This window comes from Salvelinus alpinus, chromosome 20 (genome assembly GCF_045679555.1).
Source record: "Salvelinus alpinus chromosome 20, SLU_Salpinus.1, whole genome shotgun sequence".
NCBI classification, from domain to species: Eukaryota; Metazoa; Chordata; class Actinopteri; order Salmoniformes; family Salmonidae; genus Salvelinus; species Salvelinus alpinus.
In genome coordinates, this window is record NC_092105.1 from 20,419,093 (window position 1) to 20,433,038 (window position 13,946).

Genomic DNA, 13,946 nt, shown 5'->3' on the forward strand with positions numbered 1-13,946 from the left:
ATCCATCTCTACGCAGACGACACCATTCTGTATACTTCTGTCCCTTCTTTGGACACTGTGTTAACTAACCTCCAGACGAGCTTCAATGCCATACAACTCTTCTTCCGTGGCCTTCAACTGCTCTTAAATGCAAGTAAAACTAAATGCATGCTCTTCAACCGATCACTGCCCACATCTGCCCGCACAAAAATCACTGAAGCTGGAGACTCATGTCTCCCTTACTAGCTTTAAGCACCTGCTGTAAGAGCAGCTCATAGACCACTGCACCTGTACATAGCCCATCTGTAAATAGCCCACCAACTACCTCATCCCCATACTGTTATTTATTTTGCTCCTTTGCATCCCAGTGTCTCTACTTGCACACTCATCTTCTGCACATCTATCACTCCAGTGTTTAATTGCTATATTGTAATTTTTTCGCACTACACACTGTATATAGACTTTTTCTATTGTATTATTGACTGTATGTTTGTTTATTCCATGTATAAATCTGTGTTGTTGTTTGTGTCTCACTGCTTTGCTTTAACTTGGCCAGGTCGCAGTTGTAAATGAGAACTTGTTCTCAGCTGGCTTACCTGGTTAAATAAAGGTTAAATAAATACAAAAATATTTAAAAAATTTGCCTGGGGCAAACAGAAACCAATGTTGAACCAATTGAATTCCCCAGTCTGCTCCCAGTCTGCTCTTTATGTTCCATCTCTCCATAATGTCATTCACTTTTGTTGTTTTCTTAGGTACAGCAGGAATGTAATGATTTATAAAAACTGTCTAGCAACGGATGCTGCACAACACTGTCAGTATGGACCCACAACACTTAGAAAAGGAGGCAGAGAAACAGGAGGAGAACAGAGAGTATGACTGGGGGGTGGAGGTTTGGACAAGAGAATGTTCAGCATTTCTATTTCAGGCATTGACCACCTGATAACAACAGTGCTGATGAGATGGAAATATATGGATGTGATTTGTACCAGAGCATGAGAGACAGATACACCTCTGTACTCTATAGCCAGAAGGTGGTGCTTAGGGTTAAGTGCTGGCGGGCCTGTTGTGGGCTAGGATTTGCATGGAAGATGGAAATCTAAGGCTTGTTTACAGAAAAACAACAAGCCAATGGGATTTTATCTATGGATCACAGTCACATGTTGTTTCTAGATAGCAGTGGCCTCCCTGCTGTATTTTTCTATTCAGAAGAACATTCAAAGAATGTATCCACCCAGTAAAAATATATCCAGGTCCTGAAATAGACATATGGCAACAAGAAGCCTGGTAGGAACTAGATCTATATAATAACAGCAACAATAAAATTGTTCCTCAAATCCTCATGAAAATCATGTCTATTATGAATAACAACATGAGTGAAGAACAACTATAGTAATGTGTACACATATAGAGAAACATGCACATTACATAATGATGGGAGAAATACAAAGTGGTAGAAAGGCCTGGGAAAGAGTTTGTGCATGTGTCAAACTGTTAAATAAACGTTGTTTTTGAATACACGTCCGAATACAAAATCGTATAATTTCCTGCACTTGATAAATAGATCACCATTTCATAAAAACATAAATTGTATCATTATTTACAGTATTTACAGCTGTCACGATCGTCTTCTTGAGAGAGATTGGACCAAGGCGCAGCGTGTGCAAAATACATCTTCTTTTATTAAAGAAGAGAGAAAAACCAAGAAACGAACAACTATACACAAACTAACAAAATAACAAACTGACGACCGTGAAGCTATACATATAAATAGTGCTGACACAAACACTACACATAGACAATTACCCACAAATACATGATGCCTATGGCCGCCTTAAATATGGCTCCCAATCAGAGACAAATGAAAAACATCTGTCTCTGATTGAGAACCACTCAGGCAACCATAGACATACCTAGACACATTCACTCAACCATAGACTTCCCTAGAAACATTCACTCAACACAAACCCATACACTCTAACAAATCCCCTCTGGACACTACAACCACCCAAGACAAGACAAAAACACAAACATACCCCATGTCACACCCTGACCTAACTAAAATAATAAAGAAAACAAAGAATACTAAGGCCAGGGCGTGACAGTACCCCCCCCAAAAGGTGCGGACTCCGGCCGCAAAACCTGACACATAAAGGGAGGGTCCGGGGTGGGCCTTAATATGGCGGCGGCTCGGGTGCGGGACGTGGCCCCCACTCCAGCATTGTCAATATCCGCTTCGGTGTCTCTGGTAGATCCTGTCTGGCGGGCGACTCTGGCTGCTCATGGCTGGCGGGCGACTCTGGCTGCTCATGGCTGGCGGGCGACTCTGGCTGCTCATGGCTGGCGGGCGACTCTGGCTGCTCATGGCTGGCGGGCGACTCTGGCTGCTCATGGCTGGCGGGCGACTCTGGCTGCTCATGGCTGGCGGGCGACTCTGGCTGCTCATGGCTGGCGGGCGACTCTGGCTGCTCATGGCTGGCGGGCGACTCTGGCTGCTCATGGCTGGCGGGCGACTCTGGCTGCTCATGGCTGGCGGGCGACTCTGGCTGCTCATGGCTGGCGGGCGACTCTGGCTGCTCATGGCTGGCGGGCGACTCTGGCTGCTCATGGCTGGCGGGCGACTCTGGCAGATCCTGTCTGGTTGGCGCCTCTGGCAGATCCTGTCTGGTTGGCGGCTCTGGCAGATCCTGTCTGGTTGGCGGCTCTGGCAGATCCTGTCTGGTTGGCGGCTCTGGCAGATCCTGTCTGGTTGGCGGCTCTGGCAGATCCTGACTGACGATTGGCTCTAGCGGCTCCTGACTGACTAACGGCTCTGACGGCTCGGGACAGACGGGCGGCTCGAATGGCTCTGTGCAGACGGATGGCTCAGATGGCGCTGGGTAGACGGATGGCTCAGATGGCGCTGGGTAGACGGATGGCTCAGATGGCGCTGGGTAGACGGATGGCTCAGATGGCGCTGGGTAGACGGATGGCTCAGATGGCGCTGGGTAGACGGATGGCTCTGGCTGATCCTGTCTGGCGGAAGGCTCTGGCTGATCCTGTCTGGCGGAAGGCTCTAGCGGCTCCTGTCTGGCGGACGGCTCTAAAGGCTCATGGCAGACGGGCGGTTTTGAAGGCTCAGTCCAGACGGGCGTTCATGCGGCGCTTGGCAGACGGACAGTTCAGACGGCGTTGGGCAGACGGGCAGTTCAGGCGCCGCTGGGCAGACGGCAGACTCTGGCCGGCTGAGACGCACTATAGGCCTGGTGCGTGGCGCCGGAACTGGAGGTACCGGGCTAAGGACACACACTTTTAGGCTAGTGCGGGGAGCAGCAACAGGGCATGCTGGACCCTGGGGACGCACATTAGGCCTAGTGCGTGGTGCCGGAACTGGTGGTACCGGGCTGAGGACACGCATCTCAGGGCTAGTGCGGGGAGCAGCAACAGGGCGCACAGGACTCTGGGGACACACAGGAGGCTTGGTGCGTGGTGTTGGCACTGGTGGTAAAGGGCTGGAGACACGCACCATAGAGCTAGTGCGTGGAGGAGGCACAGGGCTCTGAAGACGCACAGGAAGCCTGGTGCGTGGTGTAGGCACTGGTGGTACTGGGCTGGGGCGGGGAGGTGGCGCTGGAAATAACGGACCGTGCAGGCGTACTGGCTCCCTTGAGCACTGAGCCTGCCCAACCTTTCCTGGTTGTATGCTCCCCGTCGCCCGACCAGTGCGGGGAGGTGGAATAACCCGCACCGGGCTATGTAGGCGAACCGGGGACACCATGCGTAAGGCTGGTGCCATGTAAGCCGGCCCGAGGAGACGCACTGGTGACCAGACGCGTTGAGCCGGCTTCATGGCACCTGGCTCAATGCCCAATCTAGCCCTACCAGTGCGGGGAGGTGGAATAACCCGCACCGGGCTATGAACACGTACAGGAGACACCGTGCGCACTACTGCGTAACACGGTGTCCGCCCGTACTCCCGCTCTCCACGGTTAGCCTGGTGAGTGGGCGCAGGTCTCCTACCTGCCCTCGGCCCACTACCCCTTAGCCCCCCCCCCCCCCCCCCCAAGAAATGTTTGGGTAGTACTCACGGGCTTCCTGCCTTGCCTCCGTGCTGCCTCCTCATATCGCCTCCTCTCGGCTTTCGCTGCCTCCAGCTCTTCACGAGGGAGGCGATATTCTCCCGGTTGTGCCCAAGGTCCCTTACCATCCAATATCTCCTCCCATGTCCATGAATCCTGTGTAGGTGGGTCCTGTTGCTGTTTCACACGCTGCTTGGTCCTTTCGTGGGTAATTCTGTCACGATCGTCTTCTTGAGAGAGATTGGACCAAGGCGCAGCGTGTGCAAAATACATCTTCTTTTATTAAAGAAGAGAGAAAAACCAAGAAACGAACAACTATACACAAACTAACAAAATAACAAACTGACGACCGTGAAGCTATACATATAAATAGTGCTGACACAAACACTACACATAGACAATTACCCACAAATACATGATGCCTATGGCCGCCTTAAATATGGCTCCCAATCAGAGACAAATGAAAAACATCTGTCTCTGATTGAGAACCACTCAGGCAACCATAGACATACCTAGACACATTCACTCAACCATAGACTTCCCTAGAAACATTCACTCAACACAAACCCATACACTCTAACAAATCCCCCCTGGACACTACAACCACCCAAGACAAGACAAAAACACAAACATACCCCATGTCACACCCTGACCTAACTAAAATAATAAAGAAAACAAAGAATACTAAGGCCAGGGCGTGACAACAGCGGTACAACTGCTCTTGCCTTCTCTCTCTTTTGTGTACTTAGAAAGTAGTGAGCAGAAGGACACAGCTGAATGCTTCACATAAATAAAGCCATGTGACTGAGGTTGAGACATTCCCATGATCTACTGATCTCTGCCGTTACCATAGTGATTACGTCACGGGACTTTCCATCACAGCCACTAGTCCATATTAGATTGCATGGGTCCAGTTCTCAGAGTAACAGCATAATAATCAAGTTAGGAACCTGCCTGGAGGCTTGACTACTATCATTCAGTTCTGAATCTGGTGTAGAGGGCAGAGGCTTGTAAACAGTGACTTCTTTTAGAGAAAGAAGACAGCTTCAATATCCGTTATCTGATATCTCTTTGTCTTGATAGTTCTTTTTTCTGTTTTGTTTATCATCAATCTCTCTGTATCACCCCTCTGTCACTGGATACACAACCCTAAAGGAAACTCCCCATCTTCGGGGAGTCATGTGAGGATGTCATGTTTTTGCTGTGTATGCACTGAAATTGTTGAATTCTATGTGGGGTTTTTATATTTACTGCTGGCGTTCTGGCCAGGTCTCCCTTTTCTGGCCTCAATGAGACTTCCTGGTTAAATAAAGGTTAAATAAAAATATTATTACTGCACACAAAACGTAAACATATAATAATAATTATTATTATACAATATTAATATTAATACTACTACTAATAATAATGATAATAATACAATAATAATAATAATATATAATCATATTAATACATAATAAAAACAACAATAATAGTGATAATAATACAATAATACTAGGTCACCATAACAATCAAACTTCTGCATGATTTTGAACAGTGAACAAAAGCACTGAAACTAAAGTGTAGTTAAAAATATATTCTCAGGAAGGAAAAAACTGCTGACCATCTAACACTCATTCTAACTGTTATTTTTTTTCTTCTCCAAACTGTGGTTTTCACTGACTTCCTTCCCCTACAGTGGTCTAACAGCTACTGTTTGCTACAGTGCCTGGTTACTACAGATATTGAATACTTTTTTATTTCACTGAAGAACGAAATGCGTGTCCCACTCAGTATAGCGTAGCATCCAACCAATAAGCATCCAACCAATCAGTATGTTTGAATAAAACCAACACAAAGAAATGTACACTAGTACTGTACACACACACCAACCACTACCACCACCACCCCTAAACCCACACACCGGTCTCTCATTGTGGATAAAAAAGGCAGGTGTGCAGACTAGGTTAATCGTTAGGAATGTTTTAACTTGATAAGAATTAACGTATTTTGGAAGATGGGGTTGGGAGGAAGTTGAGGCTAAGACAGTTGATGGTGGTCTATGGTGGTCTATAAGAGCCACTACCATATCATCAATCAAGCAGACAGAGCACAGCCACAAAGAACCCACAGGCAACAGCTTGTCCCTGTGTGTTCCTGATGGCCACTGATGCAGCCCTTTGGAACATCTACATATTAAAAAATTGAATACATCCATGTAATCGCCTACACCTTCGCAATAAATCCATTATTTATTTTAGAAAGGTCTAAAGAAACATGATATGAAGAAAATGCAGTATATTACAGAAGAACAGAATAGCATTCTCTGAGTTGTCCTTATGTTAGGTCCTGATCTGGCCATTAAGCTGTGGGCTAGTATAGTTCATTTAGCAGACAAGATTTGCATAGAATTTCTTGGCATTATTTTATAGTATGAAGAATACAATCGAACAAACCTGAATAAAATGGAAAGGATATTTTCTCCAAACGATTTGAGGGAGTGCGCACATGCGGCTATTCTATGTTGAGCGGTTCACAATTAAACAGGTACTCCTAAACGCTAAACGAGTTATTTATGTCACTGTAGTTATGATTGAAGCATTGGGCTATATGTTATAATTTTTAATACATTCTAAGACGGCATGATGCGACTCCAATTATGATTTTTTAAAGTCGCATGAAAGGCATGAGCTCTGCTTTGTTTTACTGTGCAGGCTGTACACTTCATCAGTATCTCATTCACAATTTGGCAAGCACTTGATAATGCCAAAAATGTCCCGATCGCATCCCCTTTGTGTGGCCGTAATGCCCTCTAAATAAATCTATGCCTTTTGCGGCCATTGGCCATTGTGCCCTTAGGCTGAATATAATAATTGTAATTAAATTCTCCCTGCATGCTGCATGCTCCGAAGCACCTCTCACTCACATAGCTCTCTCAAATAGCTCAATTCTTATTAGTCAATGCCCGTCACGTGATCGGGTCTTTCTCACAGGTTACAAATGAAGACAGACACATCGGGGACGCAACTGCGTGAGTCCTTATCCAATTCCGAGGTGCATATTGAAGATATTGGAAGAACTGTCCACATTTACTTTTTTGTCAGCCAACAAGATGAGTATGCCTAACGAACAGCAAAAACACTAGCCTATGTCAATATACTATCCCCATAGTACAACAGTTGACCTATTTTTGTCTGTGTGAGATATAAATATTCCAAACTTAGTCTGGAACAGTTGTGGGATACAACCACTAGCATAAAATAAAACGTGTTTACGCAATGAGGCTGTTAGGATTTATGTTTATGCACTATAGCCTGTCAGCATATTGTTTGAAGATGAATATTGTTTTGTTACACACACACACAAACAATACAGAGGGGGGTGTGTGTGTAGGTGTAAGGACTGACCAACACAGGCCATAAAAGCTGTGGACAGTCTGGAGAGGGGAGGGGTGCATCTCTCTAGGTCAACCAGGAGGTTAGAATACTGGACAATACCATATTAGGAAATGTTTCAGTGTACAATCGACAGACACTAGACGGATCTAATCTACCCAGCAACCAGATGTGGACAAAAGGAACGCGCCAAGGGGCTTGGACAAATCCGAGGGCCAGCAAAGGCGGGGCAAAGTCTAAACCGCGCCCAGCCTCTACTGTGATAGGCCAACAGACGCGTTGGAACTACGTCATCACGGTATAAGAACAGCTGTTTACGTACTTCCTGCAGTTCCCTGTTAACCCTGCGTGGTGATACAGCGAACCCGTATATACGAAAATTGCATTTGCCATTCATTGTTTGCGGTAATTAAACATAATTAAAGAAAGTTAGCAGACCTTGCTTTTTATTTATCCTGATACCGGATGTATTACACGCAGCGTTCACAAGGCTGACGCAACAGATCAGAATGTTTAACTTAAAATGTTGATAAACTATGAGGCTATTTCTTTACATTATGAGCGACGCAATGTATACACGGCAGTAGGCTATAAACGCTGATCTTCAATTAGCGGGAAACACTATTATCAACAGCAAATGCGATTATGCATGTATTGCTTTTATTATAAAGATGCATTTTTAGGGTGAAAATGATCTTCCCCAAACTTGAAACTTTGTTTTGATTTAGAATGGACCATTATCATACACCTGTCTTGAAACAGGGGCAGGGGGAAAAATAACATGTTATCTATGCGCTTAAATCGCGAATGGGGGACGCTTTTTCTGTGGTTTATTTTCATGCCAGCCAGGTAGGCTGTACTCCTGTTCTAAAGAGTACCACCACCAGCCAGGGTTTGGCTAGTCATTACTGACAAGATTCTCCATTTGTACATGTTATTTAGATTATACTTGCCCTCCCTTTAGTTGGCTTCAACATACTACATACATACATACAGGAGAGTTGTTGTTCCCGCTGAAGTCACAACGCCCCTCCACCACTGCAATGCGGAGTCCACGAGAGGGGAACAAAAACTGAAACAAGGGACAGTACTGTGTAAAGCTGTGGTGGAGGAGTGGCCGAGCCCAGGTTTCTAATGTCACAGTGAATACTGAATAGGGTCTCTGTTCATTAGATGGTTGGAGAATGTGCCTGTTCTTTGCAAATGGTTAGAACATTGGAGAATGTGCAGACTGGAAATCTTCTCACACCCAGTGCATGTCTGAGATTCTTCTGGCATCCGCTATCAGCCTGTCCGGTGATTTCTATAAAATAGCACAATAAATATACAGTCGTGAAAAAGTAAGCACACCCCTTGGAAAGTGGTCTTTTTTTAAACAGATTTGGACACATGGATATTTGAGATAAATTCCCACCACATTCATTGATAAAGGTAACCCAACTTAACAAATGGCACAAAAAAGAAAATTATTTGAAAATGTTATGCAATTAAAATATACAAAAATGCCTTTTCCTTATGCGGAAAAAATGAATACACCCTTAACTTTCCCATCAAATAAAATGGCTAAAATTAGAATCAGGTACACCAAAACAGGTGCAAATTATTAGGAAATCATTAAAGAGAAACTGAGGAGGGTCAACACCTGGGTAAAGACCAAAACTACTGGAACAATGTGCTCTGGACAGATGAGTCAAAGGTGGAGTTGTTTGGCCGCAATGCCAGACACCATATTTGGCAAAAAATAAATACTGCCTTTGAACAGAAGAGCCTCTACCAACAGTAAAGCATGGAGACGGTGGCATTATGGCTTGGGGCTGCTTAACTGCCTCAGGGCCTGGACAACTTGCCATCATTGAGTCAACCATGAATTCTATATTGTACCAGAGAATTCTTGAGGAGAATGTGAGGCCATCTGTCAAAAAGCTGAAGCTGAACCGAGCATGGATCTTGCAACATGACAATGATCCAAAACACAAAAGCAAAGCTACAACAGAATGGCTCAAGAAAAATAAATGGAGGGTTATGGAATGACAGAGTGAAAGCCCAGATCTCAATCCTATCGAAATGGTGTGGGGGGACTTGAAGAGGGCCGTGCATGCAAGAAAGTCCTTGAACATGACACAGTTGAAGCAGTACTGTAAGGAAGAGTGGGCAAAAATGTTCACCAGTCTATGTAAGAGACTGATAGACAGTTACAAGAAACGTCTACATGAAGCTATTTCAGCCAAAGAGGGCAACACAAGCTATTGAAGCTAGGGGTGTACATATTTTTTCCACGCTATGGAATTGCATTTCTGTTGATTTTTGATGAATAAATGATTGTAAAGTATAACCTTTCAGTGTCATTTGTTAAATGAGGCTACCTACTATCTGTCAATAGTGTCGAAGTGAAGATTACATATCCATCTGTCCAAATATGTAAAACAAATTACAACTTTCTAGGGGTTGTACTTACTTTTTCACATGACTGTACCTCATGAATAGACAATAGCTCAAATGAAATATATTTTTTATAATATACACTACTGTTCAAAAGTTTGGGGTCACAGAAATTTCCTTGTTTTTGAGAGAAAAGCAAAAAAAATTGTCCATTAAAATAACATCAAATTGATCAGAAATACAGTGTAGACATTGTTAATGTTGTAAATGACTATTGTAGCTGGACACGGCTGATTTTTTATGGAATATCTACATAGGCATACAGAGGCCCATTATCATCAACCATCACTCCTGTGTCCAATGGCACGTTGTGTTAGCTAATCCAAGTTTATCATTTTAAAAGGCTAATTAATCATTAGAAAACCCTTTTGCAATTATGTTAGCACAGCTGAAAACTGTTGCTCTGATTAAAGAAGCAATAAAACTGGCTTTCTTTAGACTAGTTGAGTCACTGGAGCATTTCTTCTGAAACTCGTCAGTCTATTCTTGTTCTGAGGAATTAAGGATATTCCATGCAAGAAATTGCCAAGAAACTGAAGATCTCGTACAACGCTGTGTACTACTCCCTTCACAGAACAGCGCAAACTGGCTCTAACCAGAATAGAAGAGGAGTGGGAGGCCCCGGTGCTGTTTCCAGCTACAATAGTAATAGTAACATTAACAATGTCTACACTGTATTTCTGATCAATTTGATATTGTTTTGATGGACAAAAAAATGTGCTTTTCTATAAAAAACAAGGACATTTCTAAGTGCCCCCAAACTTTTGAACGGTAGTGTATATATATATATATTTTTAGATCATAATGTGTGTTCCTTACATCACGTTACTTCTCCCTTCTCCGCCCTCCTGGTTTGGAGTGTTAGAACCGAGATGTCCCAGGTTCATCTTCCTCAACCTTGTCATCAGACATTATAACAGTATTATTACATTGCAAAAAGTGGCTGATGTGATAAGTTGATCACACAACAATGGTGGACTTTAACATAGTGTCACGTGTGCTCCCTCTCTGGCCTCTCGGTCACCAGGCTACTCGTTATGGCGCACACCTGTCACCATCGTTACGAGCACCTGCTCATTATCAGATTCACCTGGACTCCATCACCTCCCTGATAACTTCCCCTATATATGTCACACCCTTTGGTTACTTCCCCAGGCATTATTGTTTCTGTTTCAGTGTTAAGTCTGTGCGTTGTTCGTGTTTCTTGTTTTGTTTTATGTTGCGTTTATTTATTAAAACACTCACTCCTTGAACTTGCATCCTGACTCTCAGCGCACATCATTACACATAGTCACATACCTGTGGTGGTGCCTGGAACTGGTGATTGGCAATGATTGAATTCCTGGGATATCGTCCAGAAAAAAATATGATATTAATTTGAGCCAAATCAATATATGATCATCTCATGAAAAAAAAAGTTTTTTCATAATGCAAAATTCTGTTCATAATATTACAGTAGTTGATATTACCAAGTAAATTGTCTGTTTTTGCACCAGTACCATACAAGTGCAGCAGAAACAATCAGACACGGAATGGCAAAAAGTAGAACCCAACAGACAGCAGAGGTCTCTGTGAGGAGTGGGGATACAGTTAATAAGAAACAGTCTGTACTTACAATTACATATCATTTTGTTGCCCAGCAACCATCATGGCGCTGATGCAAACACGTTCCTGCAGAAAACAAAGAGATAATACCAGGTTATAAGACATGTATATATGCAGTAAGAGATAAGTGTGTACCATGACCATCATAGTTAGTGGTTATACAGTAACTGTCACGACTTCCGCCGAAGTCGGTCCCTCTCCTTGTTCGGGCGGTGTTCGGCGGTCGACGTCACCGACCTTCTAGCCATCACTGATACATTTTTAATTTTCCACTGGTTTTGTCTTCTCTTCCTTCACACCCGGTTCCAATCCCATCAATTACATGTTGTGTATTTAACCCTCTGTTTTCCCTCATGTCCTTGTCGGAGATTGTTTATTATATGTTGTGTGCTAGTATGTGTCGGTGTGCGACGGGTTTTGTACCCACTTTTATTATTTTTTGTATATTTTGGTTTTTGGAGTTTTATGAGCACTTATTAAACAACTCCGTTTATACCAAGTTCATTTTCCTGCGCCTGACTTCCCTGCCACCGACATGCACCCATTACAGAAACTTCTTTTAGAAAGGGGAATGAGGCCATAAGTCTGATACTAAAACATGCATTGATACTAACACTGATACTAACACATGCTGTGAAATATAAGTGAGCATCTGGCTCAAATTTTATCCATGCTACATCATATTTCTGATAACTTCATATATGTGTTTATGTATATACCAGAAATGGCTGTATTGTTACCAGACAAATTTCCCTATGGGACAATACCGTTTTCAATCAATCAGGCAATCAATCCACGAACCAATCAATCAATAAATTGCATAACAACTATAAGCAATTTATAAAGAAGTATAAGCAACCAGTATGAATAGTGTGTGTGTGTGTGTGTGTGTGTGTGTGTGTGTGTGTGTGTGTGTGTGTGTGTGTGTGTGTGTGTGTGTGTGTGTGTGTGTGTGTGTGTGTGTGTGTGTGTGTGTGTGTGTGTGTGTGTGTGTGTGTGTGTGTGTGTGTGTGTGTGTGTGTGTGTGTATGCATGTGTGTGTGTCAAAGGTGCTTCTCACCAGAGGATATGTGTACATAGAGGGAGCCAGCTGCTCGTCCGTAGGGGTTGGAGGCCTCACAGACAAAGAGACCATTCAGCTCAGAGCTGAGACTGAGGAGGTGCAGTTTGTCTCCCTCTGCTCTCACTGAAGACCCAGACCATGGCTGGACCACTCTGGGGAGAGAGAGAGAGAGAGGAGGGGAGGGGCTGAGTGTGTGTGTGTGTGTGTGTGTGTGTGTGTGTGTGTGTGTGTGTGTGTGTGTGTGTGTGTGTGTGTGTGTGTGTGTGTGTGTGTGTGTGTGTGTGTGTGTGTGTGTGTGTGTGTGTGTGTGTGTGTGTGTGTGTGTGTGTGTGTGTGTGTGTGTGTGTGCTGGGTGGAGTTAGTCACTGTCTTCAACAAACTGCCACACAGATTTCCAAGATAACCTCATTCTCCCCAATGACAGGAGGAACATCAACTGTCACACTCACTACTGGAGGAACTATGACCAGAAAACAAACAAACAGAGAACAGAAAACATGAACAAGTCACTCCTTATTATTTTTTTATTTTATTTTATTTCTCCTTTATTTAACCAGGTAGGCCAGTTGAGAACAAGTTCTCATTGACAACTGCGACCTGGCCAAGATGAATGTGGAACCATACATGAAAGAACAACCAGAACACACACAGCCCGTCATGTGAAACTTACCCAAATGCTCATGTCACATGATCAACACACTTTAAATAAACCCTTTAATGTTCTCTATCTGGCCAATTGCAATATACATCATTAATAGCTACACATGTACTGTATTGGAGGTATGGGCAATCAAGTTTTAACAGGTTTTAGATCACCCTGATGAGAGGTACTTGCACCTGAGGTATTTAGTTTCACACACAACACAAAATCTGTTTTTCAGCTTCACCAGTTCCACTGAAAAGCATTCACAGCCCAGTGATTATGCCGTTAAGGAATGCTGGATATAGTGGTGTATTCTGTATATTCCAGCATGTGTTCCACCATTAGGGAAACTATTGATGCCTGTACTCTCCTGGTTACAGATTGAGTAAGAGGATACACTCTTAGAAAGGAGTACAACCACATAGGGTTCTTTGGTTTGTCCCCATACAGGATCCCTTTTTGGTGCTGGGTAGAACCCTTTGCAGAGTGTTCTACCAAGAATAATAACTAGGAATTAGAATAGGATCTCTAATGGTTCTGCCTAGAACCCTCTATAAATATTATTATACAGTTTTAAATGTTTTATTGTCACATACACCAGATAATTGCAGTGAAATGTGTTGTTTTACAGGGTCAGGCAAAGTAGTACAGCACCGCTGGAGCAAATTAGGTTTAATGTCACGGATACCCCGGTACTGCTGCTCATTCCGAAAACCAGCTCCAGAGGTCTAAGTCATCGGCTTTCTAGCCATCATTGAAGTAATGAGTGGAGAACAGGAGGGCTT

The 13,946-nt window shown here is 43.7% G+C and overlaps 1 long non-coding RNA gene across 2 annotated transcripts; it reads right to left on the bottom strand.

The window, feature by feature from the left end:
• Positions 1–6,245: 6,245 nt before the first annotated feature.
• LOC139546443 (uncharacterized) lies at positions 6,246–12,667 on the bottom strand. 2 transcript variants are annotated; one of them, XR_011669225.1, is made up of 5 exons: positions 12,516–12,667; positions 11,466–11,521; positions 11,150–11,192; positions 10,670–10,747; positions 6,246–8,714 (listed from the first exon to the last, which is right to left on the bottom strand). It is a non-coding gene; the product is annotated as an uncharacterized lncRNA (long non-coding RNA). The 2 variants fall into 2 exon arrangements; XR_011669226.1 differs by lacking the exons at positions 11,466–11,521; positions 12,516–12,667 and adding an exon at positions 11,320–11,445.
• Between the last annotated feature and the right edge of the window lie 1,279 nt (positions 12,668–13,946).